The following is a 24,656-nucleotide window of genomic DNA, read 5'->3' on the forward strand; positions in this document are numbered from 1 at the left end:
GGCTGCTGGGACCTGCAGCTGTTGGCGGGCGGCTTCCTGCGCATGCGCCCTTTACTCCTGTTGGCTGGAGATGATTTTTTTCTTGTGAGGTTCGGTTGATGGCAGTGGTCTCTGAAGGGGCACGTGCCGGAATCAATGGAGGAGGACCTGACAGCCAAATAGTTCAGTATTTATCCCCCTTTTGAAGTGTGATCTCTCTACTGGTGACCTCTGGAAGCAGTGCTCTGAAAGCCAGATTGGTTGCCTGCTGAGCACTTGCCAACCCTGAGGACTTGAGGCCACAGGCCTCAGGTTGAGGCCTTGCTTCTCTGCATACAATTTGATCCTAGAGCAGTAGATCATTAGTGAAGTGTCAGAGTGATACTGGCCTTGTGTGTGAATGTTAATCGAAGAGGTGCCTCTCTGTTGCCCTGGTGTATGAGTGTTGGGTAAATGATGATTTATTCCAGGCCATGTTCTGGGTGGGCCTCATACTGCTGTAGTTCACTTGGCCAAGTCTCAGGTTATCAGCTGCCCTCAGGATACCTGTGAACCCTTGCAACACCTCTGGTAGATTCCCCATGTTTTCTATTCACCTTTCCCAGCTGGGATCTTCAGTGACTCAAATATGCTGGAATATGCCATGAATCTTATTTTGTAAAATGCCTCTCAGGTAGGTCATAAGACCTAGGCCATTCTCCATGAGAGCTTTTGCTTTGATTTTTGAATTTTTTCTGGTCAACATGAACCCATCTTCTGACATCTTCAAGTTGCTTCACTTTTTATGCTTTTAAACCTACCCTCAAACTTTGTGTTTTACTACCACCATTATGCCTATTCCTGATTCTTCCAGTAAGCTCATAAATCTCTCTCTTTGTTGGATCATATTCCTTCCTCTTTCATCAATTCCTAGCCTTTACCCATGTTATCCTAGCCAAGTTTTAGTTCCTTTCTTCTCATGCAGACTGTGATCCCCACTTCTACCAAACAATACTAGAATTAGTGGCAATTCAAACTCAAAAGTCGTCTTTGTTACTTATCTATTAATCAATTCCATTACATTTCTTTATTCAATTTTATTGTTTTAAACGTATACCGGTGTAAGTTTTCATACCTCTATGTGGAAAAATATCTGATAGCTAAGTGGTAACAGAAGGCCTCTTTATTATCTGTTAACCAATTCTGTTACAATTCTTTATTCAAATTTGATTATTTATTGGAATAAATAAATTTATACCTACATAACTACATATTTAAAAATACTTTTGTCTATGCAAAACTATGTATTGCTCAAGTGGTGCCAGAAAGCCTCTTTTTTACTTACCTCTCAATTCTATTACATTTTTTCATTTAACTATATTAAGTCTTAAAAATGTATAAGTGAATAATCTTGTATCTATGTACCCCGCCTATATATATGGAAAACTATTTTGTATTCAAATGATACCATAAGGCCTCTTTATTACTTACCTATTAATCAATCCTATAGCATTTCTTAACTTTATTACATTTTGAACAGTGTCTTAATGAATGAAGTTCTATCTATCTATCTATGTATATATGTGCAACACTATTTGGTACCCATTTAGTACCCAAAAGCCTCTTTAATTTTATGAATTCTCAGTGGTACCAGAAGGCCTCTTTATTATGTATTAATGAATTATATTACATTTTAAATTTAATTTTATTAAACACTGTATGTGTATCTCTCTATCTACATACATGTGGAAAACTATTTGGTCCTTAAGTGGCACCATGGATCTTAGCAGCTCTTACCTTGTGTAGCCATTGTAGCGAGAAATCTCCATATCTCTTTCCCTCTCAATGAAGCACTGCACTCTCCCCAAAGCAGTGTACTTGGCAGCATTCTTTTTTTTTTTTTTTTTTTTTTTTATTGGTTGTTCACAACATTACAAAGCTCTTGACATATTATATTTCATACATTAGATTGACATAGGTTATGAACTCCCAATTTTACCCCAAATGCAGATTGCAGAATCACGTCAGTTACACATCCACAATTTTACAGGAAAACGGAGGCTCAGATAAGTAAGATTGATTTGTTCAGTATCAGTACCAGGTCATAGAAAATTACTCCCTTGTCTGGACTCTGTGCTCTAGACAAAGAGCACAAGACAGGGAAATAGAATTTTATTTTTCCCTCTTCATAGAAAACAGTCCTGGTATCACCACTGTTATCTTTCGTGTCTCATTTTGCTTGTGCAGCTCATCTGCCATTTTCTAGAATTTACTTGTACCATTCAGATGGTATATTTAATGGGTCTTTCTTTACCCTGTTTAAGCCTGGCTTTTGATCCTACTTCAAAATGACTACCTGAGAGTAAGTTTCTCAAAAAATGTTTTCTGGAAGAAAAATGTTATTTAAACTTCATGAGCTTCAGGTTACTAATCTGGAGGGTGATTACAATAACACTAAGAGTGATAATTCATCCATGAATCAAAATCTTATATTACTTAAGTTTCATATGAAGGAATATGTAACATGTTTTGGAAAGACAGAAAGGCAAAAATGAAAAACATCATATAACTAAAAAGAACGCATAGATACTGATGAAAACTTGGAAATGTAGCAAATTTACTAGCAAATGAGGACCTGTTATCACGCATAAAATATTATGAAAGTGAATGTTTCTAGTCTATTTTCCTGAATACTCTTAACCAAAACACTGCCCACCGTTGAAGATGATTTTAAATGAATTTCTATGCAGTACATATAGGCAGAGAAACTCTATCAGCCAATATAAGCAGCAAAATTAAGTAAAAGTGAACATATAGGTAGCCACAATGTATGTAGCTACCTATTTCAAAAACAGTGGTATGAAGCCAGCTGCAGTGGCACATACCTGTAATCTCAGCTACTCAGGAGCCTGAGGCAGGAGGATTGCAAGTTTGAAGAAGGCCTTGGCCATTTATTGAGACACTGTATCAAAATAAAATTTTAGAAGGGCTGGGGCTGCAGCTCTGTGGTAGAGCTCTTATCTCCTACATGTGATGCACTGGGTTCAATCCTCAGTACTACATAAAAATGAATAAATAATTATATTGTGTCAATAAAAAAGGGGGAGTGCTGGGGATGTAGCTCAGTAGTAAAGTGTCCCTAGATTCATTCCCTGGTATTGCAAAAAAGCAAAATTCAAACCATTCTCTTTCCCATCACATGCAATAAAGCAAAAACCAAAGCAAAAGCCCACTATGAATGGTGGGGTGTGCCTGTGGTCCCAGCATTCAGGAGGCTGAGGCTGCGGGGTTGTTGGAGCCCAGGAATTCAAAACCACCATGGGCAATATAGCAAGATCTTATATGAGGACCTCAACAAAATGTGCTGGGGATGTAGATTGTGGTAGCATGCCTGCCTAGCATGAATGAGACCCTGCATTTCAATTTCTGCATTCATTTCCCAGCACTGGAAAGAAGAAAGAAAGGAATGAGAGAAAGAAAGGAAGGAAAGAAGGAAGGAAGGAAGGAAGGATATTTTGGCCAGGTAGAGAATGAAATAAGAAGTGTAAATTAATTTCATCACTGTGCTTTTTCATATTCCTCTAAATATTACCCACACTAAGTTAATGATATGAATTTTACTTGAAGATATTTCAATTAATATAAAAACATTTTTTGATAAACATTTCAGTTAAAAAAAAACAGGAAAAATGCTTGAATATGGTCATGAAATTTACATTTGTCCTCAAAATCTAGTTTATAATCATGTTTAACAGGAATATGTTGACTCTAAAGTTTGAAAAAGACATATCACCACTAGAATATCATAATACATTTAAATCTAATTTTTTTTGATGGATACTGGTGCTGGGAAGTGAACCCAGGGCTTCCCACATGCTAAACATGCACTCCGCCACTGATCTACACCCTCAGCCCATATAGAACAACCAATTAGAGGGGCTGGGGCTGGGGCTCAGTGTTAGAGAGCTCACCTAGCACATGTGAGGCACTGGGTTCATACCTCAGCACCACATATAGATAAAGGTATTGTGTCCAACTACAACTAAAAATACACATTTTAAGAGAAAGAAAACCCAAAAAGACTTCATAAAATTATTTTAGATAAATGTGGAATTCGAGATGTGGAAGTTGAATTTTTGTTCCTCTGTAGGTCTCTCTGGTTTTTAGGTTTAAAAACCATTATTGTCTCTTTATAGGTATTCTGTTTTAGAGAGTGAACTCTTTGAAAACTACCTGTCATACAAAGGAATTCGTCCTTCTGATGCATGTTAGGGAACATCAGTTTTTCAAAGTCCATGTAGCCCAGAAATTTCTCACTTAAAAATTTCTCACTTAAAAACTTCCAGTGACTTTTTATTTGGTGCAAAGTACAAACCTATATCTTTGTAATGGCTTACGAGGGGTTTATGTGATTGGGCCCTCCATTTCTTCTCTGGCCTCATCTCCTGCTTCTCTCCTCTTGACCACTCTGCTCCAACCACATTGTCCTTGTTTTTTATTAAGTGCCTCAGTGCTAGTTGCTGTTTTTTTCCCCCTAGAAAACTCTTCTCATGTCCAGTTTCTTACAGGCTTACCTCAAGTGTTACCATCTCAGTGAAACCGGCTACTGCTGTTGAAGTATTACGTCTCTTCCTCTCCTCTATCCTTCTTTGCTACTGTGTTTTCTCCTTACCACTTAACTTCCACCTAATATACTGTATATTTTACTTGTCCATCTCTTCCCATTTATACCATAAACTCCACCAAGGCAGATGCTTTTTCACTACACCTGTGCCTAGAACAGTGCTTGGCAAATAGTATCAATTGGCATATAGTATCAAGTGAATGAATGAATCAATAGTAGCTATCTCATAGCCACTATTGATTTAATTATGTTAAACTCATTGTCAGAACATGCACTAAAACATAGAAAGTACTCTGTGTTACCCTTTATTACCTTCATAATATACTCATGGATGGTCCTGCAGCCCATAGAGATGAAGACTTGGTTGAGATATCTTGGCTTGACATCTTCTATCAGCTCACCTTTACCACAAAGGAAGAACTATGGTGATGAACTCACCTGAAAGTTTGGGGGGTTGGAGGTTCCTTAGGATACCTTGGTAATCAAGACTTATAAGGGGGAAAATAATCCCCTAAATTTTAAGTATTAGAATATTAGAAATATTGCCTGGAAAAATCGCTGTTTTCCTTTACTTGCCCCAATGGATAAACATTGTAGTTTAGTGGAAAATGAACTTAAATACAAAGCACACAGCTATGTTTTTCCATTTTTCTTTTTCTTTCAATACAGATTCTCACTGTGTTGCCCACACTGGTATTGAACTTTTGGGCTCAAGTAATCCTCCACCTCAGCCCTGCTGAGTAGTTGGGACTATCAGTATGCACCACTACACCTGATTAGTATTTGTTCTTTCAAAGAATGTCTTAAAGTTCTTAGTCAAAAAATATTTTTCCTAATAAAAGTTCTATCTAATTAGAAATCATAGCTTTTGAATATATGAGAGCTGGGTGCTGTGGCACATGCCTGTAATCCCAGCTACTAAGGAGGCTGAGGCAGGAAAATTGTATGTTTGAGGCCTGCCTCAGCAATTTAGTGAGACCCTGTTTCAAAATAATAAAATAAAATAAAATAAAATAAAATAAAATAAAATAAAATAAGGCCTGGAAGTGTTGCTCAGTGGTAAAGTTCTCCTGGGTTTAATCCCCAGTATGAAGGATTTTTACATCTTTGTTTTTTCAGTGTGTGTGTATATGGGGATGAAGTTTTCTTTATAGATAGTAATCTATAACTCTCATGTGATATGACTTGTTCTGGCCCAGCTTTATGCTTGAAAGTTTTTATTTTACTAATCATGTTTACTAATCATATTTCAGAGAGACTACAGATCTAATGGATAACTAAATAAAGTCAATAAACTCATGTAAATTATTAACATTGTATTTTCTGTACCTCATATTGATAGGCTCATAGCTGGCAACCTGGAATAAAGAATCCATACCGTGGTGTTGTTGTATGGCCTGTTCCTGAAAACATTGAAATCACTGTAACACTTTTTAAGGTAAGTTCTATTATTATAAGTTATAAAATGTATTAAATACCCATGGTTCTAAATGAGAGAACATTTCATTATTTATTGTTTTATACATTTATATCCAATCTGGTATCTAATGTACACTATTTTTAGGAGTATAGGAATTTACTATGATGTAAAGCATCACAGTATTTTACAGTCTATGAAGTCTGAATAATTCAGGGATAATTTTGAAGTTACTGTTAATATTAGCTGAGATACTTCTTTTACCACTTCCTACATTCAATCCACAGGAATCTTTAAAGCACTTTTCCTGTGAAAAGCTAAAGTTTATAGAATACTTAGATTTGTCCCTTATTTCATTAGTCTCTTTTAAAAAAATATTTATTTTTCAGTTGTAGTTGGACACAATACCTTTATTTTATTTTATGTGGTGTTGAGGATCGAACCCAGGGCCTCTCAAGTGCTAGGGAAGCACTCTACCACTGAACCCCAGCCCCAGCCCTTGTTAGTCTTTTTTAATAATGAGTTGTTTAAAATTAGTTTTCAGTAAGTATTTTACTAATGTCAATGTAATAAGACATGTTTATAATCAATATTTGGCAAATGTTAATTGATATTAATATTTATGAGTGTAATACCAGCAAATTCTGGTTATATATTCAGATCACATATTAAAAAATGTAACTGTTCATGTACATTTCTTCTTGTTTTGTATGTATTTTTTCTTGAAAATCTTCCATATTTTTTGAAACTTTATAATTCTCTTCACACATATGTTAATCAAGCACTGAAGTATTTACTTTTCTAACCAGCTCTTTACCAGCTCCTAAAAAATGGTGGGACAAGTATGTTCAAATTTTAGCTTTTTTGGAGGATGGTGGAATTAGAAAATAAAAGCTTTATTTCCTCTCTGAATGATTCAGATTAGGAAGTTACTTTTCCAGAAGGACAAGAGAGAAGAGGGCATCTCATTAAGTGTAATGTAGTATTATGAAAGTTTGTGAAAATCCATTAAGTATTTTAGGACATGAAATTAAAGTAAAGCAAAGTGAAATTAGAACTGAGTGTGAAATCACTGTGTTTTAAAAAGTGCTTTTGTTTTTGTGATCCAAAATATTAATTCACTTCAGTATTCAGAAAGTACTGTTGAGATCAATAGGAAAAAATCCAGTAAGATGAATGTTAATGCATTGGTCCATAGGTGAAGTATTATTTTTTAAAAAACATTTTTATTTTCAGATGGACCTAACAACTTTATTTTATTTATTTATTTTTTTATGTGGTGTTGAGGATTGAACCCAGTGTTGAACTTGCTAGGTAGGCACTCTACCACGAGCCACAAACCAAGCCCTAAAGTATTATTTTTAAATGCTCCGTATTTCATACTGTTTTATAAAAGATTCTTTACATATGTATTTTTTAATTTTGATGTTACTGTTACTGACATCGAAACGTTAGTTGATTGTACTTGTCATCTCTCTCTTTCACAAACACGAGCGTGCGCACTCACTCACACACCTTCTCTCTGATTTGCTCAGGCATAAATAAGGAATGAAACACAGTAGCAGCTCTTCTTTTCCAGGATGGTCAGTCTACCCTATTGCCCTTTTACCAGATACCCTATAAGCCTGTTTATTAAACCCTCTTCTGCATAATTCTTCTATGGGAATTAATGTGCTAAGCTGGTTGGTTAAGAGCAGTACGTTCAGAGTTTCTACATGTATTATTTAATTCTCAAAGCAACCCTAAGATTTTATCATTATTACCATTTTAATGATAAGGAAACAGACTAGAAAGGAAGGTAACTTGCTCAAATATCCCATTAGTCCTATTCTTTCCTCTTTGCTTACTTTTTTTCACAAGTTATGAATATTGACTAGACAGCAAGATGTGACATTCTTAAAGAAGATTTTTGAGTACCTTCTTAAATATGTTAATTTAGTCTTTTTTTCATATTGGTAAGGCAAATGAGTGGACTTAGTTTTATAACTTTTAAAAAATGGTGATAAAAGAACAAGGGGTTAGAATGGAGCTGGTAAATAGCTGACGGCCATATGTTTGGGATAGAAATATACACTGACTGATTTTGAGCTGAAAATGACTGTTGAAATGGCTGTTGCTTGGAGTATTGGGAGTTAGTGTAGTTTTTGAGTAGTGATGAGAATGTTCCCTATGTCCTTGAGATCACTAAACTGAAGCCTTTGGTGTTAGAATATAGGAGGAAAAACAAAACATCTCTTCCTTTCCAGTTTGCTGTATTCAGCATTTCTTGTCACTTGTACTAATGGAGCAACCTTGTGACCGTTTTCAATATTTAAATGAATTTTCAACTGAATTTTTATCTTCCTGACTCTCCCATGGCCTCAGAAATTCTAATAGAAAAGTGAAAAGTACAGAGCAAAATGAAACAACTTCAATCTTTCATGGCAACTTTTGGATCTTGTTTTTGAGCAGTATTTAAAAATAATTCAAGTGAAAAAAAATTCTTTATATTTTTTCCTTTCTTATACTAAATAATGTAGTTTATTCAGTCTTGAAATTTGCAATTAGCTTCAGTCCATATATTTCATTTTTTGGTGACTTATCACTTTTTTTTTTTTTTTTTTTTGCTGCTGGGTTTTGAACCCAGGACCTCATGCATGATAGACGAGTGCTTTATCAACCCAATAACTTTTCTGATTTAACTAGAAGTTAATTTCTTTAGACTAGTACCTGTTTTTGAAATTTGAATTAAGTTGAAAATAGCTGTTTCTAGTAAATTTTTAAAAAAATGCCTTTTAGGATTTTAAGAAGGAAAATGGCAACTCTTCAAGTCATTTCAGTTTTTCTCTTTAGAGTACTAGGAAACAATAGAGAAAAAATAGGATATAAATCTTCATTGATTCAAACCAGAAGTCATTCTCATTTATGTTTTTGTCTGGTCAGTAATATAAAGAGTTAATTATATAAAAATGCCATTTTTAAGTCCCTTAAAAATGAACATTATTGTTCTTTCTTTCACATCTTTTTACTAACTACCCTATCAGATGTTTCTTGGTCTATTGAAATTATTCCTTAGTAAAAATTCTTTTAGAGGCAATACATCATCTGTGTTTTAGAAACAATGTTTATCCACTTTAAGAAGTTAAGTATTCCTTAGAATATATAGGGTACTGTTAAATCTTTGTTAAATTTTGAGACATACATCTATTAATTCATATATCAAGTATTCTTGAGAGCCTGCTGTGTGCCACATAACATTCTTGGTCCTTGGGACACAGTGGTTAAACTGAAAGTAGATTAAAGTCAGACAGACTTGGTATTGCATCATAATGCTTCAGTGTTTACTTGTGTACTATGAGAAATTTTCTCTTAGATTTCAGTTTTCTATTCTGTTAAGTGGGAGTGAAAATAGTATGTATGTCAAAACTTACTGTGATGAGTAAGGCACTTAACACAATGACTAGAATATGGTGAGCGCTCAATACATATTTTGTATTACTATTATTTTGATACTAATTATGCTGGAGCTATGCTGTTTTCCTTAAAAAAATAAGACAGGTTGGGAGGATAATAGATTGTTCTCTAAATTAACATTATTTATGTCTTAAATCCATTATGAAAAACTCCTTCAATCTTTATTTATAGTCATTGTTCTCCATAAACCTAGTTCATGGGCAGAAGCAGCTAGGGAAACCAGTATCAATTGTTCAGTTTCCTTTCTCTTCTACACTGTCCTGATCTTCCCTTGTCTAGCACCACCAAAGAAATTTCTTGTGTCAGGTTTTTAACCTACCTGGGTGGATTTATTTCATTCATCATATATAAGTATTTAGATTAAAGTTATTGTGTTTGTCTTTGGAAGCAAGAACAATTATGTTTAAACCCATGTAACACCTTTACAAACTCTTAGGTAATAAGTACTTAATAAATGTTTGTCAAATAAATGCCTGCAAAAGTGTGCTGTATTAAAAAAAAAAAAGATTGCATTTCTCATGTTTCTGTGGCATTTCCAGGGTTAATGGGGAGAAATGGTAGGAGGGTATCAATATCCCATGCTGATTCACCATTTTGTCTGGATTATGAATTGCGTGTAATGCTTAAGAGTTCTAGATATGTATAAAACCTCTACACTGAAGAACACCTTGTTTGGAGTGGTACTTTGGTTTAAAGTACTTTATGGATAAAACTGAGGGCAGAGATTTGTATGAGCATTTAATAACCCTAATGAATTATCTGTCTCCAATCAGGTTTCTTTTTGTCTTGCCATAGATGAAATGATGGAAAATAGTGATATGTATCAATAAAAGTAAAATATAGAATTTCATAATATAAAAGAGTGGACTTAAACTTAGAGTAATTATGAAAGTATCATAAGGATAAGAGGCTATATTTTGCTTCTTCCTTTTTTAAATTTTTTTTTTAGTTATGGACACAGTATCTTTATTTTGTTTATTTATTTTTATGTGGTGCTGAGGATTGAACCCAGTGCCTCACATGTACGAGGCAAGTGCTCTGCCACTGAGCCACAATCCCAACCCTTTACTTCTCCCTTTTAGTAAAAGTTAAAAACAAAGTTGTATGTAATTTCTTAATTGAACTGATTTGACTAAAGACATGTATTTCAATTTCACATTTTGCCTTTATTACAGGATCCTCATGCAGAGGAATTTGAAGACAAAGAGTGGACATTTGTCATAGAAAATGTAAGCTAATAGCAAATTCCTTCACCTTTCATGTTTTTTACTTTATATATACATTATTCAGGTCCATGAATGTTTTGACAGTAGGAGAAATGTTTCCTTATGAAAATTAACTAGCAATTTTTGGACTTTAGAAGTTTTTAATGAAATGATAATAGCAGAATTATTTGAAAGAAATGCTTTTGTTAAAGCTTAAATTATGTGTGTAATATTTTATGTATTTTGTTTGAGACTTGATGGCAAAACTATGTCTCAGTTATTTATCTTTTTGTCTGTTTAACATTATAGCAGGTACTCAATATAAACATTTATTGAATGAAATCATCAATTACCTTTGAAATATTTCAAGGAAGTGTGTATCCAGTATGATAGTGCACACATGTAATCTCATTGATTTGGGATACCGAGGTAGGAGGATTGCAAGTTAAAGGCCAGGGCCTCAGCAACTTACTGAGACCCTGTCTCAAAATAAAAAATAAAAAGGATCGGCGTTATAGCTCAGTGATAAAGCACCCCAGGTTTAATTCCCAATAACATTCCCCTCCAAAAAAAGTACATGCTTTAACTCTTGGGATTGAAAAACTCAAATAAATCAGTACTTTAATAATCATCTGAAATTAATTTACATATTCCAGAGTCCCAAGTAGGTATAGTAAGTATTCAATAAATGCTTATTGACTAAGATTAAAGACAGGTAATGAAAATACAGTGTTTAAGAATAAAGGCTCTGAAGTCAGGGAGACATGATTTCAAATTTTAGTTCTTCCAGTGACAAACTCTGTGATAATGGGCAAGTTTTCTCAACCAGAAAATAATAGGGTTTTTATGAGAATTAAATAATTCTCCACAAATATTAGTTTTTACCATTGTTGTCACCATCATCTAAAATATATTTATAATAAACTTATAACATGCTTTGCATTATATTCTTCCTGTTTTTATCTAATTTTGTTTTTTATTTCAGTGGTAAAGGAATCTTGTACTTTTGCAACAGTGCCTGTGCCATTTTTAAGCCTAAAGAGCAGGGAAGATTAGGGGCCCAATAGGTCCAAATACACTAGGGGAGTTCTGATGACTGTATTCCAAGCCACTGTCAATCATGTTAAGGTTTCACATCTTAACAATTTTGACTTTTTTTCTAAAAAAAATATTTTTAGTTGCAGGTGGACCCAAGAAATCTAGTTATTTATTTATTTTTATGTGGTTCTGAGGATTGAACCCAGTGCCTCATGTGTGCTAGGCAAGTGCTCTACCACTGAGCCACTACCCCAGCCCAATTTGGTCTTTTTCATACTGATAGATTTGAGCATCATACTTGAAGTATTTTTGTTAATTCTATGTATTAAAGGAAGTCTTAAAAGGGCTTGGGATGTAGCTGGGTTGTAACGCATAGTAGTAGAGAGCTTGTGTGAGGTCCTGCGTTCAGTCCTCAGTACCACCACTACCACAATAACAAAAATTAGCAGTTAAATTTGACTTGTAATTAATGACAAAGATATTAAAAAACTAATTTTGTATTTGTTTAGAATGGTGTTCTTATTACACAATTAATCACATTAAAGACACAGTTCCAAATTTTTGAATAACAGGTTATAATTAGTTAATGTACAAAAGATATAAAAAAGTTCTTTGATATATATTAGATTTGACTGCAAAAGAAATTCAAGTCTGGGATTTTGGGAAAATAACCTTCATAAATTCTGTATTATGCATTTTATAAAGGTATGTTAAAGATCAATATGGACATATTAAGCTTAAAGTAAAATGGTGAAATTTAAATGGGTTTAAGATAAAGAAGTATATTTTGGATTATCCTTTCCATATTGGAGTTATGTGGTTTGGAAGTAAAAGAGCAATGAAAAGTCAGAAACTTATTTTGCACATTTGCCTACTTATTACTCAAATGGTTGAAGTTGCTAGGATCAGACATTGGGTAAGGAAATAAACATAGGAGGAAAACGAAAAAGAAAATGTTAGAATTCCTTCTCTATAAATATTTATTAATACATTGATTCACAAAAATATAATAATATAAATGGCTTTTAACTATATAGTTCACTTTATAAAACCAATGTTTTAATTGAGATATTACAAGAAATTAAGTTTTACTACATAATGAGATAACTATGAAAACTTTACTGGGAATGATGTGGTTGAGAGAACACTGTCATTCTGCTTTTCAATATTTCTGCTTCCTTGTTTTCTTTTTGCTTTCACATATTCTTGTTTTTTTTTTTCTTTTTGCAGGGGTGGGGGTAGGGAGCATTTTTTCTTTTTCTCATTTCGTAGTTTAGTGAAAGAAGGAGCTTTGAATTGGTTTAGAATTTAGTATAGACCCTGATTGTTGTATCCTCAAAACTGGTGACCTTGAGTATGTTATTCTTTTTTTTTTTTTTTGGCTTATATTGTAGTTTATTTGGTTGTCAGTCAAACTACAAACTCTGAAAACCTCCAGTTTTCAGGACCATGAATCAGTTTAATATGTCAGAATGGAAAAAAAAATGAGGGAGATAATTCTTTAAAAGAAATTAATGGGCTGATTTTCAATGAGAGAGAAGCCTGGAGAGGAAATGGATTGGCCATGCCTGCCTTAATCTGGCCTGCTGGCTCATTAATGTACCAATAGCCACGACCCACTGGGAGTCGACTGAAATGATGGAGTATGTTATTCTTTAGAATTTAATTTCTTCATCTATAAAACTAAGGATTTCTACTAGATAATCTTAGATGGCTTTTCTAGATCTATGACTTTGTTTTAATTGATAGAAATATTTTTATAAACTATTTGAAAATTAAATTTTGGAGGTCAAAATTTTGATGTTCAAGTTCATGGAGAATGAAATATCTAGGATAGCATTTTTGAACCAATTAATAACTTCCTAATTTTAATCTTTAAATAGTCCATATCAGCATTTATTTTTTCTATGTATTTTTATTTCTGAAGTAGATTTGAGTATTGCTGAAAACTTCTTTTTTTGAATTCTTTGACATAACAATTATTTTTCTATACCTTGTTTCTGTAATAGTTATTTCCTGTGCCAGATTGGAAAAGAAGAAAAAAGAAAATTGAATTTTGATTTAAATTAGTTTTTCATTTAAAGGAAGTTATTAGACTTTGTAGTAGAAACTTTATTTCTCAATTATGAGTATCAAAGAAAATAATATCTATCTTTTAAGATCTTCTTGTGATCCAAACCCATGGGAATTTAAATACATAATGAGAAACTATTAACTATAAGGTACTATGATAAAACAATGATGATGATGATGATGACTTTATTAAAAAGTAAAATTAATGAATATGGGTGGGGCAGGTGATTCCTCAGCCTTTTAATAATGATGACAACACCAGTGTTTAGTAGGAGCCTCATATAAGAAGATAGTTTTATTAGGTAGCTTTCTTATAATTTTATTTTTTTTTGGTTATACTTATTTTTAAGCAGGGTAAATATACAGCAGGTTTTTTAAAATTTTGCTTTAATTCTTTAAACATTATAGGATTTGACTATTTTATCAACAGAACAAGCTTGTTTTTTTCCAATGTTAAATAGAAAAAGGTGAGAGTAGTAAGTGCATCCATTATTCGATTTACTTTCATTATGTAAAGTTACCAGAATTTAGAAGTACTATGAAATTACTGAACTCTCTATATATGAGAAAAAGCATGAATGTACATGTGTCTGAAGTATTTTAAATATATTAACTCAAGAGAATACACTAATTTACATGCCCTAAATTAGAATTACTGTCATAATTGTGAACACTCTAATGTCAAAGGATGAATTTGTGTAACTGAACTAAAACAAAACAAAATAAGGGAAGTGTACTGTATTCTTACCTGGAAGATAGGCTAGAATTGGGCAAATCTCTTCCTTTCGTTTTCAGGAGGACCTTAATTTCTTTGTGCTGGGACCAACTCCTCTACAGCGAGAAGCATATGTGGATTTTGAGAATTTATGTTTTTCTTTACCTATCAAAGTGTCTTTAAATCAAAATCTAGGTCATTTTCTGAGATGCTGATAGGACTCCTGCCTGGATAAGTAAACCTAGCATTGGAAAAGTTTTACCATTTGTCTCTGTATCATCATTATCATCACCATCATCATCATCATTTTTTTATCATAGTACCTTATAGTTAATAGTTTCTCATTATGTATTTGTTGGAGTAAGGAAATGAATGATTTATAGTTAAACCTTTTGAGTTAGAAGTCCTGTAAGTATTCTTCTGTTTAAGAATTACAATAGTAGCATCTATAAGCTATATTGAAGAAAATTTGAAAAGTAGACCCTAGAGACAGTGAGGTATATATATACCATGTAAGGGATCCATATGCCAGTATAGTCAAAGTTCTTCTGATGTACTGCTGGTTAATTTACATGGGGGTTTCGTACTTGACATTCTGCCGAAAACATCTGGTTTTAAGCCCACATGTGTCAATGTTGTTAGTAGGCTACTCTCTGACACATTGGTATACAATTCTGTCTTCATAAGTAGGTTGTAAGTTGGATTTGACCACTTAGAACCTCATCGTGCTATTGATCAGTTATTGTAATTATTATAATTTAAGTAGATTTTCATAGAGCAATGAAACAATCAGTTTGAAGGAATATTTCATGAACTGTTAAATGCTTTAGAAAGAGTTGATAAAAGTGAGTTTTTAAAAACTGCTGCCAGAAGAAGGGGTAGGGGGGTGTCTCATAAAAATCAGAGATCAGTAGAGGAGAGGAAAGGGACCAGGGGGTTCGAGGTAGAGAGGGAGGTGGGAAAGTGCTGGGGAGTGATATTGGTCGAATTACATGTCTGCATGTACAAGTATGTAACAAATCCTATCATTTTGTACAACTATATTGCACCAATATAAAATGTGAAAAGAGAACAAGAATAGAGCTAAAATTTAAATGGGGAAAAAAAAACTGCTGTGAAATCTGGTATGGATAAAAACCTATAAAAGAATATGAACTTTTATAAAAACCTGGAAAGATTTGGCATTCCTGTTGTATCTTTGTTGCCTTTAAATATTTATTTCATTTAAAAGAAATTAAAGTTCTCAAAGGTATATTTATGATTCTTGATTATGTGAGAAAATTACAAATCAACAAAATTATCCTCAAAGAAGAGGACATAAAATTGTTGGATGATGGGGCTGGGGTTGTGGCTCAGAGGTAGAGCGCTTGCCTAGCACATGTGAGGCACTGGTTCGATCCTCAGCACCACATAAAAATAAATAAGTAAAATAAAGGTATAAAAAAAACCTGTTGAATGAAATACACTAATAGGTATTGAAGCAAATTTAAATTTTTTGGCATCAATATTTATTTCTTCCCTGAATTACCCAGCTGTTCCCCCCAAAATCAGATTATTTAAAAGGGGTTTCTACTATAAATATATATATTAACTAAGTCAGTGTCTTCAGGTCTGTCTTTATAACCATCAATGGGGTTGAAAAATTACTGTTAGACATTTCCTTTTAAACAAAAATTTGTTATAAGTAGACAATTTCTTTTTCAGTATATTCAGACATTCCATCTTCATTATCAGGTAAAAGCAGTTTGCTTTCCTTTGTATCATCTAATGAGGTATTTTTACAAATATTTTCAAACAGATGAACCAATATTCATTTATTCATTCATTCATTACTAAGCATTCACTGAGTATCCTGGGCATTGAGAATATAAAACAGAGAACAAATCCTCAAGAAGTTTATATTCCTGTATATATGTGTGTGTGTGTGTGTGTGTGTGTGTGTGTGTGTGTGTGTGTGTGAGAGAGAGAGAGAGAGAGAGAGAGAGAGAGAGAGAGATAGGGGGGAGAAATAGAAATTAATGTATGAAATATATAATATGTTAGATAAAATAAACATGATAAAAACAGTGCAAATAGTGCATTAGGTGTTATGGAGAAAAATAAAGGAGGGTAAAAATCCTCTGGCTTTACTCTTATATAGACATAATTAGCCACCTTATTTCTTACAAGGTCTCCAAAAGAGAATTGGGGTATGCTGGTCAAATTAATTTAAAGAATATTTTAGTAAGAGAGCTGAATATTATAAGATTGTATGTAGGGAAATTTAACCTTGGGATGCCTATGTAAACCTTTTCCTTGGTTACAGCTCCCCTCAGTGGTGAATGGTGGAATTGACTCTTGCCTGGTGAAGGTGCTATTCCTGTACATTATCATGTAGCAATAACATGTTACAATGTAATTTTCTTCCTTACATTTCAAATGTGCTTCCATATTTCATACAGAAGAGTCGGCAATTTTGAAGGGCCATAGTCCATTTCTTTCTCTTGTAAAATCTTGATTTTGTTTGAAAGTTTGATTGTTTTGGCATGGAAAAAAGGCATGCTCTTTGAATGAAATTTTAATGCCTTTCTTTCAATCAAGAAATTCTGAGTCTTTATGTCGAATATCTCACAGTAGTAATAGTAATAAAGAGTAAAGTTTCGTTTACCATTAAATATTCCATTAAACAAAGAAGTCTCCAAAATATGTCACTTTTACAAATTTATTGGGCCCTTTCTCTCTGTACCAGGTGCTATGTGGAATGCTTTATACATATATATTAGGACATTTGTTGATTGCAACAACTACGCATCAGATACATAACCCTATTTCACAGATAAAATGAGGCTTAGAGAGTTTCAGCAACTTACTCAAGGTTATATAGCTAAAAAGTCTGGATTTTATCCAATCTTGTTTTTCTCCAGGACTTTTGCCTTTAACTCCTAATGCAACAATTGCCTCCTTAATGACAAAGATGCAAAGAAATAATTTGAAATTGTAGAACCATAAAGAAGTTTTAAATTAATGTTAAACCTTGAGGAAAATATGTGTTAGATTAGTAGTCTTTAATTATTATTTATATTCAGTCTAAAAGTTATTTTGTATTAATTACTTGGCTTCTCTTAGACATTATAAAATGGAATTTTAGAATTTTAGTCACCAAAATTATGAATATTTTTTTTCTCGAGACAACTTTTTTTTTGTCTTTTTGTGTAAAATGCAATAATTTTTGTTTCTGGTCACAAAGAATTTTGTCTGATCAGAGGATATAGTGCAGTGGTAGAGTGCTTATTTAAGATGCCCAAGGCTCTGACCTTTCTTCTTTGAAATGTAAAACTGTTTATATATAAGTTGAAATTTTGGTGGTGATTCCACCACTTACAAGCTGTGTGATCTTAGACAAGTTAGTCAATCTTTTATAGTCTCTGTATATTCAGGTATAAAATGGTGATATTAATATCTACTCCATAGATTACTGAAGATTATAGATAATATATGGAAAGCATCTAGCCTGCTAAAGAGTGCTTATTTTTTTTATAACATTCCCTTCTAGAGGACATAGAAAAATATAAAGGAAAAGAAGCTAGATTTCTAAATTTATTGTTTCAGGATTTTAATTTTTTTCTTTTTGTACTCCTTTATAATTCTTATACCTCTGAGTAGTTTCTAGATTTAACCTTTAAAATATGACAAGAGGGCTAGGGTTGAGGCTCAGCGGCAGAGCACTTGCCTCGCACATTTCAGGCACTGGGTCCGATCCTCAGCACCATATAAAAATAAACAAACAAAATAAAGATATTGTGGCCATATATAATTTAAAATTTTTTAAAATGACAAGACAGCTTGTAAATACTTACTCATAGAGGAGAAAAGCATTTGCATATTTTTTTCTCTGAAAGAAAAAGTAGAGGTAATTTATCTGACTATAATTTTGTAAAACCAATAGATTGACTTTGGAAGAGGATTTAAACTTAAAATTAATAAGATTGAAAATTTTGTTACTTTTATGTTTATATTATTTGAGCTACTATACCATCTCTAAGAATAAGGTGAGGTGATTAGGCTCACAAACCAACTTGATCCAACAAAAGAAACAGAACAGAGGATTTGTAGTACTGCCTTAGACTTAGCATAATTAGTATCACATCCCATCCATCTAAAAGGCTCAGATAATATCAAATAAACATCACCAAGAAAGCACTGAGGATCCAAATTGCTCATTTCACTAGTTACAGTTAGAAATAGTGGGACACTAACCCTGAGAAGACACATTTTGATACCCAACTGGTTTCCTCCAAAGAAGACATAGAAACTCAGGTTAATCACATGTTGATCATTACATTCTTCGGATCAATAGTTTAAAAAAAGAAAAGTAGCTGTTTGTTGATTTTTAATGGGGAAGTGTGTGTGTGTGTGTGTGTGTGTGTGTGTGTGTGTGTATGTGTGTGTGTTTTAATATTTTTCTTCTCACTCTTATTTATCTTTTATTCCTCTTAACTCACCATTGTCTTTCTTGCCTTTATCTTTTGTTCTTTCTTGACATTTCCTTCTTCTTCTTAGAATGCCTTTTTTTTCTTCTTCTAACTTTTCTTTTATCTTGAAAGCTAAATTTTGTAGCCACTCCCAGGAACTCTTCTCTGACTCTGCTTTACTCTCCTCTAGTACATCATTTCAGACAAAGGGCCTCACTCTGATGTCTGAGGAAAGCCTGGATATCTTTGTCAATAATTGTAAGTTTCTTCCATGTTAGCAGGTAGGTGTAGCTTCTTTAGTGCCTTTCATGAATACTACTTTCGTGAAGGTATAAAGGGTGAATAGTACCACAACCCACCTCACAAAAACTAGAAGCATCCCTTACCCACTATTTAAGCAGTACAATTTATAATCTTAGTACCAATCAGAAATACCCATCCTTTTTAGAGTAGGGCAACATTTACTTTAGTGTAGTACTGTTTATAGCCTTCCTATTAATGTTCTACCTCCATAGAAATGTGGTCCATTTGATTTACTTGAACCTGATGAAAATTCTAATGAGCAGCATACTCAAAACCTTTATTCTTCTGTTAATCCAGTAACTAAAGTGTAGTTTACTCAGTAATGTCATATATCTGTATTTGTTGGTATTGTATACTATATATATGTATAATTTATTCAACTTTGCATGTGGGAAACCAGTCCTTTTTCTATGCCTTTCATGGCAGTTGGTCAAGAAGGAGGTAGATTCTATCTTGCTGAATGGCAAGAAAATTCATGTGCTTAACCATAGTGGCTGCTTATTGAGAGTGTGAAACATTGTCTATACAGCACTCAACATAATATATTTGAAGAATGACAAATTGAAAATACCTGTATTGGTATGTCTCTCTTAAACTGTTCTGGTCTCAACTTCTGAGCCATGTTCTTTTCTTATAGAGTCCTAGGTCCTTTTGGATTTCTAAATATTTCAGAAATTTGAAACCAGTGAATAGAAGACCTCTGCAGCTTTTAATGTGGCTATGTATACCCCTAGAGTTATGTGGCAATTTCTGTCTTTCTGGAGTGTAAATTTTCTACTCTGATAATATGTAATTTAAGGTATTTTATAATAAAATTCACAGAATCTTTTCAGAATTAGAGGCAAAAGAAAGAGTAAGAAAATTTAAAAGTAAGAATTTTAAAGATGAAACATTAATTCAATGAAATGACATGTTCTGATTGAGCTATTATCCTCCTTATACTTATACGTCCCATGTCTTCAGAGGTATGTGTATGCCTCGTCTGTTGTTAAGAGTAATTGAGAAGCATTGGATACCGGGAAAGCAAGACTTTGGGGGTTCAGACCTTCATTTGAATCATACTAGAGTGTAAACTAGATTTTATACTTATTTATCCTCTTGGAACCTCTTTTTTCTCATCTATAAAACAAAATGATAGCTGGAATTAAAAATATTAAAGGTACAAAAATCATCTAGCAAAATACTTGGTATATAGTAAGAATCCAATACAGGATAATAATAAGTGGCTGAGAGAGACTTTACAAATGAAGGAAAAATTATAAACTTAGAAAGAAAACTTTGAAGAGGGAATAGGGAATTACTATTATAAAGTTGGAAAGAAAACTTTGAAGAGGGAATGGGTAATTACTAAATTATTAGGTTAAAAAATGTGACTAGGTCATGGAAATTGTTAGATATAAGATTTGGAATTGAATACCTTTGACCAAAGTAGAGGTCTTTATAAGCACAGGTTTCAGAAAGGATACATATTGGAGTCATTTACCCAATCATTTAGCTCTGTGAAATCATCCTTCACTCCAGGCAATAACCTGTACTGGTGCACTGATGCTATAGCCAGCTTGCTTTCATAACAGCATCAGTTGTGAACACCTAGCCTTGAATCTTGGGACCATTAAGGGTTCCATGCATGGATGGACTTCAGAGTATTGAATCTTTTTTAAACATGAGTAAAAGTTTGTGTATGAAGGTACTTCTTTAAATTCACAATGAAATCTTTGCCTAAAACACTTTAAGAACCACTGAGTATGGGCTGGGGTCATGGATTAGTGGTAGAGCGCTCACCTAGCCTTGTATGAGGCATTGGGTTCGATTCTCAGCACCACATTATAAATAAATTAAATAAAGGTCCAATGACAACTAAAAAAATATATTTAAAAAAGAACCACTGAGTACTGATGTAATTTTTGTAAAGTAGGTAAGTGACATGACAAGAAGGCCACTTCTCATATGACTAACCTAGACAGCAAATGGAAGGTACTAGCATCTAACTCAAGTAATGTTTTTGAGTACTATTTAAAAGTATAAATTGTTTGAGGTTTAAATTAACATATACTTTCATCAAAAAAGACCTTTACCCCAACACTACAAAAAACCAAAATCAATAATAATTAAAAAAAAATTTTTTTAAAGTAGAACAGGAGCACAGTATTTACTTCCGTTATATTAGACATTTTAAAATTGATGATAAAGTAGAAAATAATTTAGTGGATGTTTAGTGCATCTCCTTAAAGATCAAAATAAAACAGACTTCAGGGAGTTAAGGAAAGTACTAAAGCCTTAGGCATTGTAGTTTCTAGCAACTAAATAATAGCCAAAACTTTTAGCATTTACACTGAAATGAATTTGATGGCTTATAATTTGTGTGGCCATTATTGAATCACCATTGTTAAACCATTAGTTTATTCTTCTTACTTTCTGCTAGCTATTTTCAAATGTCTTTCACACAGTGAGTGGAAAGAGAAAACCAAAGTGCTTTCAATTCTGTTTTTTACCAACTGGAGGGAGAAAGCTGATAAACAAGACAGTCAGCTCTCAAAACAAACCTTTTTAATACTACCTTAGATATGTTTTAAATTTGAAATACATTTGAGCAATTTTTAACATTTATTTATAGAAATTCAGCAGTAAAAGATAACTAGATGTTATAAATCTGCATGCAGCCTCTTTCTTCCCCTGATGAAAGGCATTAGAACCGAGACTTGGTTATTGTTTTATAGTAGGGTTCTAATAACACACCATACTTTTAATAGAAAAACATTTGTTTTAAGATTTTTTTCAATTTGTTTCTTTCATTTGTCCCTTTTTTGTATTTTCTCAGTAATAATGTAAATAAAACTTCCATAGCCTTATAACTTATAGATTTGTTTTTAAATAAAATATTTTTGGAGGAACTCTGAGCAAAACATATAGTATATTTTTAAATGTTTTGATGAGTCTAGTTTATTTGGCTGAAAATACCACAAGATAATTCAAATAACCAGAATCTGAAAGATAATAACTCCAAAAAGAATGTTATTCAGTAAAATAATGAGAAACTACCCCTCCCCTGTATGACCACAGTATCAAAGTGACTTTTAATTAGATCATTAGAATACAGAGGACTGAAATACTTTATATTAAACCTCTCCAACCACTATATTTAGCAACAAATATCTTCCTACTCTTGATAGTTTTCAAATTACATTTTTTTTTTTTACTGTGGACTTTCTTCTTAAAAAAAAAGGATAGAATTAAACTATTCATAAAAGAGACCATTGTGTTCTAGTTAATTAAAGTCACAAAATGACTCTTTTGGTTTTTATTTTACTGGGTACCATGAGATTGATTATGATTTACTTCCTAGACATTGGAGAATCTGTAAATAAGACAAAATTTTGGTCTTCAAGTAGTTTTGTCTAGTCAAGGGGGCTAGATCCATAAGCCAATTATGGGAATACAGTGATGATGTTAGAAAAGAGGCCGGTGGAATTCCATTGAGACTGACAAGGATTGTTCATCTTTATCAGAGGCAAAGGGGAAAGCTTAAGAGAGACTGTGGCTCCAAAGACTTTTTAAATAGTTCACCCACCAGATAGAGAATTGTATGAGGAGTGTGCAGTCGAGGTAAGAACAGAGGGAACAGCCTTGTTAAAGGAGCAGAGATAAAATGGCTGTAGCTTTATACATTTTGAAGGAATTAGGATGAGCAGGGGACAAATGTTAGATGGGCTGTATATTATACTAAGGAATTTGAATTTTACTTGAGAGGCCTGTAGGTCGCAAACTCCTGGCTACCTATCAGAATTATCTATGAAGACAGTTTTGCCTGGGCCTTTTGTGATTCTTACTCATGATTTCAGTAAGCTTATAACGAGTCATGGAAAAGTTTGAATAGAGAGATAATGATCAGACTTGTATTTTGAAAGATGAAGTTTTAGCTTTCTGCCTGTTTTGACTGTGGCAGTCAGAAATACATTTTTACCTTATGATTTTGTATACACACATATTTATATCCAATTAAAACAAGTTTCATAAAATACATCTTACTCTAACTAGTTTTGTGGGATGTACTCTGTATTTCTTGTTCTGTCAATTGCAAGCCAATAAATTGACTTCATAATCCACTAATGGGGCATAGCACACAATTTGAAAAATTCTATCGAGAAATGAATTGGGGTATACAAACCGAGGGGCTGGAAATCAGATAGGTAATTAATTTAGTTATCTGGGTAATAGATGATGTGGACTGGAACAAGGACAGTGGCCCGAGGAGGTACAGACAGAGAAGGGAGAGAGATTCAAAGATATTTAGAATGTGGTGGAGTCACTTCTTAATGACTAATTAGATTGAGGGTTAAGAGAGAGGTCAGGTGGTCTAGGATAGTTTCCAAAATTAACAATTTGCATGTTTGGATGCTTATGTCTATAAGCAATAGAAAACACCAGGGGAGAATTGGTGGGAGTGGTTGTGGAGTGGGGTGGGAATATATCCAAGAGGCAGTTGGATATATGTACGTCAATAATTTTTTTCCAAGTCAAATTCCTTGTTGAAGAAATTTTATTTCCCTCTCTTTCTTATTAGAATACATATCTCAAAGCTGTGTCATCTTTTACATTTCTGAAGCAACCTACTTTCTCTGGCATTGATTTCTAGTATTTGTATGTGGACTGCCTGATAAGTTCATTCTTTTCTAAGACATATGGCTCTTTGCCAAAATAAAACATAAGAATTAAAGGTCCCCCCCCCGCTCTTTTTAAAACAAATCACACTATCCTTTCCTCATTCGTAAGAGATGGCTGACTCCTCTGCTTGTTGTTATCATTCTCTATTCCACGGATTATTAGGTTGTTTGTGTCTGTTGTTACATTCCCCTGTATAACCAAGTGGTATTATAAGCAGTGTAGCAGTGCAATTTGAAGTTTGCAATCAGTGGAACTTGATAATTTTCTACCACCTGTGACTTGGTGTGATAGATCAGGTTGTATTCCCAGAGCAAGTTATTCAGTTTCTTGGGTCAGGTATTTGAAAGTAGCTTGGCTGGGCAGTTCTACCTTGGAATCTCTTTTATGGTTGTAATCTGAGGTGGTTAGGATAGAACAAGAGGTCTTAAGACCTTTCCATTTCATCTCTCTGGGTGGGTTAGTTTGGAATTTTTAAATTTTTTTTCTTGGTAGTTTGACTGCTTTTGTGGCAGCTGAAAACTTCAAGAGTGACTATTCCAAGTCTCCCAGTGGAAATTGTAGTACTTTTTGAAATCTGATCTCGCCATGGTATTACTTCCCCACTTTCTGTTAGCTACAAGATAGTCAAAACTGCCCAGATTCAAGGGGGAGGGAAATTACACTTCATCTCTTGATGGCAGAGTGTCAAGGCCACTAGAAGAAAATATGGAATAAAAAATGTTTTGAGCCAGGTGTAGTGACTCATACCTATAATCCC

At 33.4% G+C, this 24,656-nt stretch overlaps 1 long non-coding RNA gene across 1 annotated transcript; it reads left to right on the forward strand.

Moving 5' to 3' along the window:
• Nucleotides 1-5,922: 5,922 nt before the first annotated feature.
• LOC308632977 lies at nt 5,923-14,667 on the forward strand. Its single transcript, XR_014018667.1, has 3 exons — nt 5,923-6,020; nt 10,628-10,681; nt 14,564-14,667. It is a non-coding gene; the product is annotated as an uncharacterized lncRNA (long non-coding RNA).
• The last annotated feature ends 9,989 nt before the right edge of the window (nt 14,668-24,656 follow it).

The sequence above is a fragment of the Spermophilus citellus genome (assembly GCF_964194105.1).
Source record: "Spermophilus citellus genome assembly, chromosome: 13".
In the NCBI taxonomy this organism is placed as follows: domain Eukaryota; kingdom Metazoa; phylum Chordata; class Mammalia; order Rodentia; family Sciuridae; genus Spermophilus; species Spermophilus citellus.